The following is a 14,497-nucleotide window of genomic DNA, read 5'->3' on the forward strand; positions in this document are numbered from 1 at the left end:
AATCAACAGTGATGTTCTGCACAGATCACTTTTCCATTTTGCTCTCTAGATGAGTCCCAGCTGCCTGACCTTGTGTCCAGGTGATCGTCTCACTGAGGAGCTTTTGTTCTGAAAATCTCACGTCCATCACCTGTTTCCTTTTTACTATCTCTGCTCTTTCTTTATTCACAATGCTCATAATATCACACAATTATATTCATCACCTGCATGTTTTTATCCAGCTGCTGTTAGAACCAAACAAATAAAAAGGATGAAAAGCCTGAAATCCTTTGATTTATTACATTTGAAACAAATATGAGAGCATCCCTAACAGCACAGCTGAGACCTTTGTTTTAATCAAGCCTTTGTATCGACACACTTGTAAAGATTCATATACAAAACATAATAGAATAAATCAATATAAAATACACATAATCACAAAAATGCAGCCATGTTGTGAGTTTGCATCTAAAACATGCATGTTTCCCTTTGTACAGGCAGATTTACAGCAGACAAAGCAACACGCTGATCGACTTTGACCGCTGCAAAAACAAAATACCCACCAAGTCTGAAGTCGATCAGAGGAACTGTTGACAGACTGACAGACAAACAGATGCTTGATTCATTAGTGCGATTAAATGTTCTTCTTTAGCAGCATCACTTCATGTGTTTGTGTTCCAGGAATAAAGGTCTGTTTAAACTGGACGTCTCCTCAGCATCACTCGTGCTGTCGTGGTTTCAAAGCTGTGCAGAAAGAATCTGAGGGATGATACAGAGGTGACCAAAGTTACAAACATCCAGCTGTGCTGCAAATGTTTGCAGAGCTCCAAACTCTTTGGCTTTCTGCAGAGCAAGTATGGAAGAAGCACCTGAGCTAACTTCAGTTTAGACGATATGAGGAAAAATGCTGCTTCCCAAAGTTTCCTACAAGTATCCAGTTTATATTTAGAGAAGCGAAGGCTCTTTATCCTGACAACTACTCCCTGGTGGATCCCTGTCCTGTGACAGCAGCAAAGACTGTGTATCAGTATCATCAAAGCCACTTCAATAACCAGTGTTTAAAGCTCTCTAGCAGATGGACTTCAGTGGCAGCAGCCTCTGTCTGCTGTGTACAGAAGGTTCTCTGATGAAGCACACAGCAGATGCTGCACTACAACAGCAGCAGCAGCTCAGCTTCAGTTTGCTTCGACGCCCTTTTTGACCTGTGAAACAGCAGAAAATGAAACATTTCAACACCCGTTTGTTAGCGTGAGCTATTCTGCTGTTTTTCATCATTTCACAGGTGAAATAAAATCACATTTACTTCCTGTAGGAGTGATCGTGTCCAGCCTGACTGAGACCATGTGCTCCATCCTGCACAGGTAATAAACCTCTGACATGAAGGGCTGTCAAGTAGTTTTAGACAAATGGGGGTAAAAGAGACGTTAAAAGCTTAAAGAGAAACTACATTTTCTAAGAACTGTCTGACGTTCACCTCTCACACAGTGGATACGATTCTGCCGCTGCAGGAATAATCTTTGTGGTTATGAAACTGTCCATGTGTTTGCAGAAAATGTCACATGTTCAAAGCCATCCCAGCACCTGGGGTTTGTATAAGTGCAGCTGCTGGTGGGGAGATAGTCTCACTCTTCTATATAAAGAGTCAGCAGGCAGCAGATCTTCATCTGTGATCTCCTCCATCATCACGTCTTCACTCTTCAGCAGCTATGGCTTCACTTCGTGCCCTTCTGGGAGTGGTGCTGTGCTCCTCATGGTTTCTGCTTCTGCCTCAGGCCGACTTTGATTTACAGAGTCATCCATAATATTTTTTATTTTTTATTTTACTGCCCATCTATTTTCATACAAATGTCTCCGTCTTATGGAAAAGGGGTGGAGCTTATCCAACGAGGACAGGCAGGGCCCCCCAGACAGTTTAGCAGTCTATACAGGAGGCTGACCTTTGCAACATGTACTTCTATAATGACTTCACCATTTAGGTTATTTGGTTATGTTTCACCCTGGATTTTGTGTGATAATATTTATTTTGTCCACTGATTTAAAAACAACAAACTATATGAATATAAAACAGAGTGAACAACAAAACATCAGCTTTGGAAACTTTGATGTAAAATTCTGCAGTTGTTTTCTCAGATATAGCATAAATCAAACTAACATACATCAGTGTGTTATTAATGTGCACACACACACACACACACACACACACACACACACACACACACACACACACACACACGTGTTACAATAAACAGCTCTTATGCTTCTGTATGATTCTCAGTGCTTTCCATTTGCGTGTCCACAGGTTGCTGTAAGTGGTGCTTGACTGCAGTTTGCTCTCATTTCAAGTGGTTTGCTGTCACAAAGCCAACAGGAAGTCCGGCCATGGTTGAGCCAACTGAAGATGGGTTGAAGGTGGCGTCCTCGTTTCCTCTGTGAGTGCGAGAGGACAGACAAAGCAAACACCGTTTGGACAGCATTAAAATATTTACACTGATGATTAATGTTGTGTCTTTGCACCTGTAGCGATACATGTTGGAAAATGGAGACTTTAGCCACCAAGACTGACGTGCCTGGAAACTTCCCTGTGAGTACGCCCACAAAGACAGGAAACAGTTTAACCACCGCGGTTAATCCTCCATCATCATCATCCAGTATTTTCACATCTTTTCTTCTGCTGTTTCCCTTGTTGTCAGTCACGGGGTTTGTGACTGAAATGCGTGTGGTCGACGGGAAGCCTGACGAGTACGGCCTGAATCATTCCATCAACACCGGACGGAGTGAAACCTTTGTTGAAAACAGATTATATGGTAACGTTGCATTTAGCTTCAGTAAACTGTGAAGTTACAGCAGCAGATTTACATCACGTGGCTTCACAGGAAGTAGTCTGGACCTCAGCGCTGAGGTTCAAGCAGCTCTGCTTGCAGACGGCATCCTTCCTGAAAATGTTCTTCATCTTCCTAAAACCAGAACTTTTACATTGGTGCTGAAGTTCTATATAAAAACAGCCTGAAATACAAAGTGATGTTGTGCACTGATTACCTCACACTTTCCATGTTTCCTTCTACAGAGGAGTGTCCGCCTGAGTGTTTTGTCTGATCTGTTGTTGATCGTCTCATTGACACTGCATGCAGATCTGACACCAGGGCTGGACTGGGACAAAAAATGGTCCCGGGCATTTTGACTGGAGACCGGCCCCCCAGGTATTAAAGGAAAAACCATGAAGCCTTTGAATGAAAACAAACGCTGTTGTCACAGTGATGGACGCTGTCTTGTTGGTATACATGCATCAGTCTAATAAACTTAAACCTGCACCATCCTCCCTGTCCTGGTATTCTAAACAGGAAGTAGACTGTTGGTCGAGTTAACCTCCTGAACATCTACAACACACGGTGGAAACCTGACATTAAGACAGAGACTAGAGGTGAGACATGATCATTGCTGATTACTGATGACAGATTTAGATATGTTTTCATAAACCTTTCATTTGCCACATCAATAAACAGCACGGCAGGGCAAAATATGTTTTCTAACATGGCAACCTTTAAAAAGTGAAAGGAGACAGAAAGACAGCTGAGAAAGAATCAAACGGACTTTTTGATGCATTTTACACACAGTACTGGTGCAGAATCTAGAAAATGTGGGAAACACTGGCATCATATGCAGTACTTACTTCTGAAGAAATTATGATGGGACCCTAAAAAATGACTATGTACAATAATGGATTTCTATACATTTTACATCAGATGGAAACGTTTGTTGTAAGATTCAGATAATTATTTATTAAAAGTGAGACATTTTAAATGAGAACAAGAAAGAAAAGTATGTCTTTGTGCCCCCCTCTCCCTGTTAATGCCCTACCTGCCCCCCTGGCAACACTTTGCTAGACCCGCCCCTGCACAGTTACCAGCTGTCAGCTACACAAAAAGGATCCTGGTGTTATTTGTCTCTCAGAAACAGTTCATAACTTCAACTCATTTTTGTTTTGTCAGGTTTTGTTCTTTACATTGTCTTTCTTCTATATAATTGTTAAACATTTAATAAATATGTCTACAAAAAGATTTTAAAAATCAGACATTTCACACAGACACCCAAATGATTTCTGACTGATGAAGGGGGCTGAAGGTGCCCTGCTCTTGCCCAGCTTCTGCTGCTCTCTCCCTGCTCACTGTCAGCAGCTGGCAGCCTCGGTCCTGCCTGAGACTCTTCATCTATCAGTGCCAAAGAATATGGGAAATAGCAACGCACAACATGCACATTACAAAACAAGCACATGAATCAGCATTACATTCATTAGTGAAGTGCTGACGTTCGTTCCTAAACTTTGGGCCTTAATTAACATCACTGTGAACTAATGTTTGCTTTGCTTCTTAACCAGTGAAGCAGCGAGGGGCTTTCTGAGGGTCCTGCTCGTAAATGCCCAAAATGAGTCGAGTATTTCTCTGCAACTACAAACTCTGCTTTCATCAGAGGTGTAAATATTACAGCACTGTGTCAGAGTCACTGAGGCTGGAACACAGAAAAAGGAAGTAGATGTATTTATTTTTAGACTTTATTGCCTGGAACCACTTTAAAAATACGCTTTGGGTCACAATTAACTGCAGAAACCAGGAATCCACATATGAACATTATCTGTGCAGAGATTTATGCTTCTGAAGGTAAACAGTGAAAACTTGCAGCACTAAATGCACAGATAGCCAGGCGTTTCACATTTTGGGACCATCTGCCAGTTTTCATTTCTTAGGTATTGAAGAGCAGAAATGATTGAATTTTATTTACATGCTTAAAAATGTTTGCTTTTGAATATTATTTGAAGAATTACCCACACACTCAGGCACTGTGGGCCTGTTTCCCTTTGCACAACCGAGTGTTGGAAACGGGCCTTTTCTCTTTAAACTCTGAGGGGCTGTAACTTTGGCTTCTATTGGCAGATTTGCATGATTGACCCTCTTTTTAAAATAGTTTTAGCCAAGAGAATCAAGCTAACATCACTGTTTTTACGTCAGCTCACGTCACACGAGCTGTTTCAAGAAAAGTCCTCCTGTCACACAGCAATGCCTACATGAATCACACCACTCTGCTTAAATAATAATAATAATGTTTAGTGAAGCAGGTGAAGCAAAGGGCTGCTTTTAATAGGCTGGGAGACCCAGGTGTGCTGCTTTAGCTGCTGAGCCTCTCATGCTAGCCTCCATCTATAAGCTGGGATCACAGGAGCACTGCAGTCCTGACTAGATCAAGGATTGTTATTCATGCAGGTGACAAAAGTTTACATTCACAGAGTCATAGGATTGAGCCTGGTTTGAAAAGCAGCTGTTTAATGCAGCTGCTTAGAGTTCACACACAGTAGAAGAATCAGACTTGAGTCACATTTCAAACACTGGAAAAATACTCAGCAAGTAACAATGAAAACAGCACAGACTCAGTATATCCTGTTCAGTCCTGTGTTTGATATGAATGTGCTGTTCAGAGAGGATCTCGTGTCCTCTTTTACAAAGCCTTTGTTTCATGATGTTTGTGTATAAATGAATGTAGGTGTGTTTCTAAGTGTGAAGGAGCCCTGGGAGAAAAGACTGAAGCTTGTGCCAAAGAACAAACAGGAAAGAAAGATCAGCATTAATGAAGACGAGCACAGAAGGAGCCCAAGCACGTGTTGCTTTTTCAGATTTCTCTAAAAGTGTGTGTTCATTTGTTCCATCCTTCACAACAAACAACAGCTGACAGACACACATGCACTCTGTGTCACTTCACAGGGGCTGATGAAAGTGGACACAGTAAAGGGAGAGCTGGACCTGCTCTACACATCCTGCACTCTGTTAACAGACTTTATTCTGCAGCATCAACAGATAAAAATATATGAAGATATAGAAACGTTTAACATTGTGACTGTTCACATTAGTGAAGCTGTTACTTTGCTGCCAGGTGGGAAAAGAAGCCTAAAGCTGAGTCTGATTAAACATCTGCTGCACCAGAGAGTTTCATGGCCCTGCTTTATCCTGTGCTTGCTGACCACCTCGTCCTGAAACCTCTTCATCATCCTCACAGTTGTGTGAAGAAAGAGGGAAGCAGGTGGAAACCATCTGTGCTGCTGTGTTCACTTGTGTGTGTGCGTCTATGGTCATATCTAATGTGTACCTACAGACAAACACAAACACCTGGCATTGCACAAGAGTCTCTATGGAGCAACCTGCAGATGTCAGAGATGTGATTAGAGGGTAAAGTGGACTAGTGAGAGCATCTATGTTGTTGTTGTCTGCTGGGGGACAGCATCAGCTCCAGAGATGCATCAGGATCAGCAAACTAATCTGCAAGGCTGCAAGTGTCACTGAAGGAGTTTGAGTCAGTGAGGGACTCAAACTCACACAGCTGCTCAAGAAGGCTCAGCAGCTGCTGTATTTCCTGAGGAGGCTGAGGAAATTTGGTATGTTGGCCAAGATCCTCAGCAGGTTCTACAGCTGCACTGTGGAGAGCAGCCTGACAGCTGCATCACTGCATGGTACGGCAGCACTACTGCAAACCGCAAACGCCTGCAGAGAGTGATAACAACTGTGGAGAAGATCATCAGGACCCCGCTGCCCTCTCTGCAGAGCAGCTACCATCACAGAGTCCAGAGGAGAGACACACCTCTGCCCTCGAGACGAAGGTTCAGAAGTGTGAAATGTAGAACATCCAGACTCAACAACTCCATCTTCCCCACTGCTATCAGACTCCTGAACAGCTGACCGACCTCAAACTGCAGTTTGCACATCAGGTCACTTTGCACACTAAGTTCATTTTGCACATTAAACTCCATGTACATCCATGTACATCGACATCTGCAGACCACACGTGTCTTCACTTACTTATTTGTACTTATTTGCAGTTATTTATCTTTTTATTTTATTTTTTTAAGTTATTTTTTATCCTTATTTTATCTTTTTATTTATTCTTATCTTGTTCTTTTAACCATTATCTAACTTGGCATTGTGCACGGTGTGTTTAGATTCAGTTTAAATTCAGGGACACGGAGCCCCTGTTGATCCTCTACCTAATCACACGAGCCACGGTGTGAGAACGGGTGTGGGTCACAATCAGCCAAGGTTTTGGGTGAACCCATTGTGAGATCTAGCCCCACCCCATCATGTGATTTCCTGTGATCAAATGTCCCAGGATGTGAGTGGGTGTTAAGACGTCCATGTCCCTCTTCAAGCAACTTAAAGAAGTCCAGACGCTTTTCTTTCCAAGCTCCTTCAACAACATCATTCATAGAACAGCTTCCAGCTTCTTTTGCTCGGCTACAGTTTGGATGGATTTGCAGATGCAACAAGACTAAAATGGTTAGGGTCAGGAGGTCAAAGGTCAGAGCTCCTGTGGGTCTGAGGGCGGCCTCACGCTGGAGAAGGATGAAGGAGTCTGACCTGAGCCAGTGTTTGACATGAACACATCAGCACTGCTGTCAGTGAGCCTAACGACAGCCGTTAGCATCATTTCAGTGTTTCAGTCATAAAAACACTTCCTGTCTCTGTGGTGGTTACAGTGACATCATGCAGTTTGTGCTTTGACCTCCAGAGGGCGACAAATCAGCACAGACAGAGAGCTCCATTCAAACTTTGCTGCCATCAGGAATAATTCTTCAAATATAATCATCAGTGTTTGAGCAGTTATGATATCAGGGACAATCTAGACATGTGTGACAATACTGAACATGTCACATGACACACCTCAAACATCATGTGATCCACTCTCAGTCTGCACTTTCATTCATGACTTCAACAGGTTGAAATGAGCTTTGAAGAAACATTCAGTGAAATAAATCTTTCATGGATTCATGTGAGCAGCAGATGAACTTTGTACCAACAACATCTTCAATAACAGAGTCTGAATGAAGCTCAGGTGTTGATGCTGCTCACTGATTGGACGCTTGCTTTCAGCTCTGCTCTCAGTCTTTACTGCACAGGTGAAGGTAGAAAGTGTGACTGGATCTATAGACTGGAAACAGAGAAACATGCTGAACATTTGAAGCTTTGCAGCAGAAATGTTCATGTTACAAATACAGCAGAGCTGATCTGGGATCAGTGTGTTCACACCTGCAGCTACAACAAGGTTTCATGTCTCCACACGTCAGCATGTGAACTTTACTCTGACTCAGTCTGAGCAGTCAGACGGCATATTTTTAAAGTTAACACATCAGCACACACAGAGCTGAGCCCCTCCCACCTGTGCTGAGTTTCAGGTGGAGTCCCGCCTCCTTCCAGGAAGCAGCTCACCTGTGTGTCCGTGTTTAGTGTCCAGGTGTGGAGTGGAGCTTGTTGTTGGTGTGAAGAAACTGTAAGTTTGCTCTGTTTCCTCCTTTAACAGTTTGTCTTTAGGAACTTTACTGTTTGTTCAGCTCATGTTTGATTTCTTCACACAACAAACTGTGTGTGTTTGTATTTCCGGTCTCTCCATTAAAGTCAGTGTGTAATGTTTTCCAACAAGGTTGAGTGTCTCCGCCATTTTCTGAGCTTTTGTGATCAGAGTCCGGGAATCAGACTAAACACACTGAATGTGGCCTGAGCTCAACCGGAGAGCCGCTGAGCTCCGGATGTTTTTATTTACACGCACAGCAGGAGACAGAGAGCGCACTTTGTAAATGAATATTTTGTATAGATGTGTGTTAGATTTAGGTTCAACATGTCGGTCTTAAAAATACTGCGCCACAAACTGTTGGCTCCTCTCCAACAGGAAGAAGTGTTACAAAACACACAAAACTGAAACTCAACTTAGAACTAGAACAGCTAGATCTGAAAAAAGTTAAAGTAGAAATAAAAACCGCACAAACAAACTAAAACTAAATTATTGAGAATGATCAATGAAATGATTTTGGAAAACTGATTAACATTTTACAGGAAATGGCCTGTTAGTGTTGTTAGTTTGGCTAAAAAAAAAGACTGAGTCACTGCTTTCAAAAAGTTCCGTTTTTATCATAAAATCTACATTAATCTACGTCAGTCCAGCCTCTGACCCCGTAAATATATAATAAATAAAAAATCAAATATAAACTGAAACAAGCAAACTCACCGTGGAAACTAACTGAAACTAAACAGAATTAAAAACACAAAGTGAAAAAGAAATGGAAATAAAAACGAATTAAAAATTACAAAACTACAACAACCTTGCTGTCTGTGGATATGTTTTGGTTGGAGGTTTCAGCCACCACAGATGTCTTCCTTCGTTTGTCTGTAAGTCAGTGAGATCATTTAAAGATGGTTACATATCTGCCACAGTGTTAATTTAAAGTTCTCACCCTTTGTGTTCAGAGGCAGCAGGTGGAGGGACAGCAGAGGACTTTTTAAAACAAATTTGATTCAGCAGGTCGGCCTCTGTTAAAAACATCACGAACTGTCCGCTCAGACTGTTCACACTGAAACAAAGATGGAGGATAAAACATGTTTTACATTTCTCAGACTGAACAAAAGTTACTGTATTAAGTTTAAAACACTGTTAATAAATCGGAACATTTAAAGATGCTTCAGTCACGGTTTTTATATTAATAGTAAGTCAGATGTTGAGCTTTGACGTGAAAAAAGTTTTTCTTTTTTCCTGGTGAGGAAAAAAGTTTGAAAGAAATCAGTTTAAAGTTTTATATATACATATTTGATTTGTACGGGACTCATATTTTAATACTAAAGTAAACCTTTTGTCTTCTGTCTGTACAAAATACCAGATATTAAAGTGCAGATGTTACAGATGTTTATATCTATATTTTATTATGAAACAGAACAAATGAACAGTTTAGCACAAACAAACGTTAACATGTAGATATTGTACTAAACTGCAGTGAATATGAACTCAAACTCTGACTTTTAGAAGATTAAACTTTATAGTGACGTGTAGGAGAGGAACAGATGAACACGAACTTTGACATTTGAATACAAACGAGTGATTCTGAGGATTTTTTTTTTCTCACCTCTCATCATCTTATAGTATATTTGCTTATTCTTCATAAACAGTAAAAAAATCAGATCAGTGGATCTATTTTACCGTTTTAATGGCAGAATGGACAGAAGTTTTATATCTCTGTGTTTATTTTTGAGGGGATCACTGTATATCAGTACTGTTATAGTTTAATATTATTTCTGTACAACTGCTTGAGCAAAAAAGCTTAAAGTGTGAAACCAGGAGTTTCCATAGTGAGTTAAAAATATTTGCACAGCAGCTCCGAGAACTTTTATCAATATTTCTTTGAATCCTCTAAATTTCATTCATAGGTGTTGGACTGTTCATAGGTCTCAATAAAGTTTGTTTCAAAAGAAAAAGACTGACACAGACACGTCATCCGTCTGTGTTCATGTCACATGAAACTTAGTGGAAAATTCCTTCTTATGCTGCATTCAGGAGCACCAGTAAAACCTCGGTTCTCCAGAGATTAGAAACACTTTGGGTCACGTGAATGGCGGCCATGAAAACGACATTCTTGTATGAGAACCAAGAAATGTTGATTTCTCAGGGAACATTACTGATAATTAAGAGTTTAGAGAAAGACACAAACATATTTATTTTAATAAAAGCTGAACCTGCTCAGTGGACAAACAGAAATGTGTTACGGCCCTAGCAGGGCCTCCTCCTGAAGGTGCCTGTGTGGGCGTGTCCTTCAATGGCTTCTGCCTGAGGTGCCAGCTTTCCCTTTTACACAGCTGACTCTCGTCAGTAATCAAAAGTATTTAATCCCAGGGAAAGGTGAGCTCTGGGCCAGAGTGCCATGTGAGTGGTTGCAGCTAGTGAGCTGCTCGCTTTCTTTTTGGTTTACATTTTACTTTATTGACCAACGCCTGAGTTTTGTTTGTTTTCTTAAATGGTGATAGCGGCTTGTCCGTCTCTTAGTTGAGCTACTTTAATAAAACTCTTTAATTTAACCCCTTTGCCTTCTTGTCTCCTTTTTCTGACCCGGACACTTTTTGTTACTTCCCCCTCACCGCCTAGACCCCTCAGGGGAACGTAACAAATGAGACGAGATTAAATCTGACATCACCAAGTTAAACAGTCAGAAACTCTTCTGAAAATCTGCCTCCTCCCCCCCTGTGCTGAGCTTCAGGTGGAGTCCTGCCTCCTACCAGGACGGCTGTAAGTTTGCTTTGTTTCCTCCTATAACAGTTTGTCTTTAGGAACTTTAGGGGCTTTTTCTCTCCTCATGAACATGATGTGAGACAGAGGACAGAGCTGCTTGTGTTCTGCTTTTTTGGGTTTCCCTCAATAAGCTGCTCCCTTTATGTTCTCAGTTCTTCTGTATCTAATGTCAGCATGTGAGTCATCTTCAAACACAAGCTGAGCATGTTTTCATGGTAGCATCGGTAGGATTCATGGAAAAAGCACTGATTCAGGTCACTAACCAGGTTCAGGGGGATGACTGGAGTATTTCCCAAACAGAGACATCCTGCGGGGATCTTTGTTCTCTTGTAGACTCTGATATTGTTTCCAATGTTTCCAATAACAAAAGAGAAAATCTGTTTGATTCATTTTTCTTTCTTTCTTTTGTAGATATAGAGATATACCTCTAGGTTAGATTTATTTCTCTGAACCTCCACAGCTGCAGGTGGAGGAGATGGTGTCTCCATCAGCAGATTCAGTGGAAAGGCCGGACTTAAAGGAGGCTTCAAAAGGCTTCCAGACAGGATGAACTGGGCTAAGTGACAGAGAGGATAGAAAGGATTGTTTTGAACTTTGAATCATATAAAATCATTCCTGTAGTGTATAAATGTATGTATAAAAACATTGTAACATTTGAATGTCACAGCATATCTGAGTGAAGAATAAGTCAGTGTCATTAGCTTGTATAAAACAGCCTCAATTCACCAAAGACATCTTGCTTAACTATAGCTGAGAGCCAATAAGCAGATTTTTAGAGCCCAGATCTAAAAATGTCTAAGAACAGTTGGTTCATAGACCCTTGGTCTGAGGAACAGAATATAACAACACACTACTTAATCTAGTGAGTAACTAAGTAATGTACTGCATTACTTTTAAGAAAAGCAAGAAGAAGAACCAGAACAGAGCAAATCAGCATGTGAACTTTACCCTGACTCAGTCTGAGCAGTCAGACGGCTTTTTTTTTTTTTTGGAGTAACACATAAAGGTGTGACACACACACTTAAATCCAATCTGAAGTGAGACTCAAAGTTCAGTTTGTACATAAACAGTAAAAGAAACTGCATTTACAGTATTTCACAGAACTGAGTACACTGATTTTCCTGCCTCCATCAGTCTGTGGAGGAGGTGGAGCTGCTGCTCTCACTGACACACTGACTGCAGAATGAGCTCAGCTGCTGTTCCACAGTAACTGCTGCGAGGTGGACACATCTGTTTGACCATAACCAGTTACTGTGTCAACAGCTGTTGGAGGTCAGGGGTCTTTATAATTACAGTGCAGGTGGATATGCATCCACCTGCATGAAGCGCCTTGAGGCGACTTTTGTTGTGATTTGGCGCTATATAAATAAAATTGAATTGAATTGAATGTAGTGTAGAACTGAATTAAACATGCTGACGTTATCTGTTTAAAAATCCTTCATTACAAATATTGGATCTGCTTCAACAGGAAGTAATTATGACAACAATACAAAGGTTGTTGGGTTTGATATTTAGACTGACTTAATTAGATAATGGTAAATGGCCTGTATTTGTACAGTGCTTTACTAGTCCCAAAGGACCCCAAAGCACTTTACACATCCAGTCATCCACACATTCACACACTGGTGATGGCAGCTACATTGTAGCCACAGCTGCCCTGGGGTGCACTGACAGAGGAAACATTCCACAACGTCAACACAACATCAACACAAGTACAGAAACAAACTGTCACTTCTAATTTTTCTTATTAATAGTGAATCAGTGTGTGTCAGTGAATGCATCGTGTGTGTGCTTCAGGCTCCATCTAGTGGACTGATAGCAGAGCAGCTGATGGCAGCTTCCTCTGCCTCACACTGCTGTCTGACTGCATCCAGCTGACACTGAGATGAAGCAGGAAAGAAGCAGCTGATATTTGGACAGCACACATGATGAAAGGAGGATTTCAGCTGATGTGCACATGAATGATTTGTGTTTCCTCTGCAGGTAGAAAGTGTGTGTGAGCTGAATTGAGCAGCATGGATCAGTGTGAGGACAGAGAGGAGGGAGTCCCTCCCTCTAAAAGCACTCTGTGTGGGGAACATGAGAGCCAGACCAAAGCTCAGAGGTGAGATGACCATCTCTAACTGTCCATGACTCTTCTCCATGTCACAGCTCAGCACTCACATCACTGCTCCATCATTATTCACAGGAACCAGCCTGGACCTCCACCCAGCTCTGTGTCCTTACAGAGTGACCGGTCTGCTGGTCGCATCATTGATTTTAAAGTCCAGCCTGTGTCTGCTGCAGAGAGGTGAGCTGTTAGCAACATGAACTCTTTGATTAAACTGCTTGATGTTGTTGGATATAAACTACAAACACGTCGTTCCCTCAGTCCCATTTAAACTGTCTTTTAAAACAAGCCTTTGGTTTCTAAACAACTGAAAACCCACTTCAGCAAACAGGAAGTGATCAGAGCGTCCGTCCACTTCCTGTCAGGCCCTGCAAACATTTCATATTGAAGAAAAGTAGTTGATATCTCACATTTTTACTCCACCACATTCAACCATTTTGACATTTTACAGCATGAAACTCTTGTCACATGACTCCTGTTATGTTATAGAGTCATGTGACCACCAGGGAGGGATTTGTATGGATGAAACACATTCAAATCAATCTGATTCATCAATGGAAACATTTTTGGTGTAAATGCAGCAACACTGAAAACGCTGAAGATAAAAACACAACAGATGAAATATGAACAAATCGAGGCTTTGAATACACGTGTGTGTGTTTGAGACACAGAGATAAATGGATTGTGTGTCTGTCCTATTGCTGCGTGAGGGTTTTATTGTAGATTTTGTGCGTGTACACTTTTGACCACGAAGGTGTTGAAAGGGCGTAAAACAGTTGGAGGCACCAGAGTGAACACTAGTGCTGTCAGTAGATTAAAACATGACTAATTAATGACACAATCTTCTGTCATTAATCCTGATTAATCACAATTACTTGATCAATAGCTGCAGTTACATTTTTCCAACTTTATATTTAAGCCTGTAACAGACGTTTACACCATATAATGAAGTCAATGCAGAATAAATACAAAGAATGTTAAATGCTTCAATTCAAAGAGACTTTGAATAGTTTTCAGTCTTTAACTCAGCTTCTCTGCTGTAAATACAACTTTGTAACAAACATATATACTAAAAGCTAAGTGTGCACTAATATATAATAATATATAATCTATATTACTGCTGTTAATGAAAATGTTTAATCAGACTCATCACAGGGTTACTGTGGATTCATTTGGATTAATCACCATTAAACATCATTTTTAATGTAAACGAATCAAAGTTCATTTCATGAGCAAACAGACTCGAGAGAAAAGGGCAAATTTACACACTTAACATGTTTATTGAACATGTAAACATTGATTAAGCTCCTGAATGAGCCGACCCCCCCA

General features: G+C 41.0%; 1 protein-coding gene and 1 long non-coding RNA gene across 2 annotated transcripts in view; both read left to right on the top strand.

Annotated features, from left to right (window-relative positions):
- The window catches only part of LOC113011576 (NLR family CARD domain-containing protein 3-like), an 83,892-nt gene that overhangs the window by 53,274 nt on the left and 16,121 nt on the right, over positions 1–14,497 (top strand).
- LOC113011590 (uncharacterized) lies at positions 2,342–3,109 on the top strand. Its single transcript, XR_003270581.1, has 4 exons — positions 2,342–2,408; positions 2,500–2,560; positions 2,670–2,783; positions 3,044–3,109. It is a non-coding gene; the product is annotated as an uncharacterized LOC113011590 (long non-coding RNA).

The sequence above is a fragment of the Astatotilapia calliptera genome, chromosome 19 (genome assembly GCF_900246225.1).
Source record: "Astatotilapia calliptera chromosome 19, fAstCal1.2, whole genome shotgun sequence".
NCBI lineage: Eukaryota > Metazoa > Chordata > Actinopteri > Cichliformes > Cichlidae > Astatotilapia > Astatotilapia calliptera.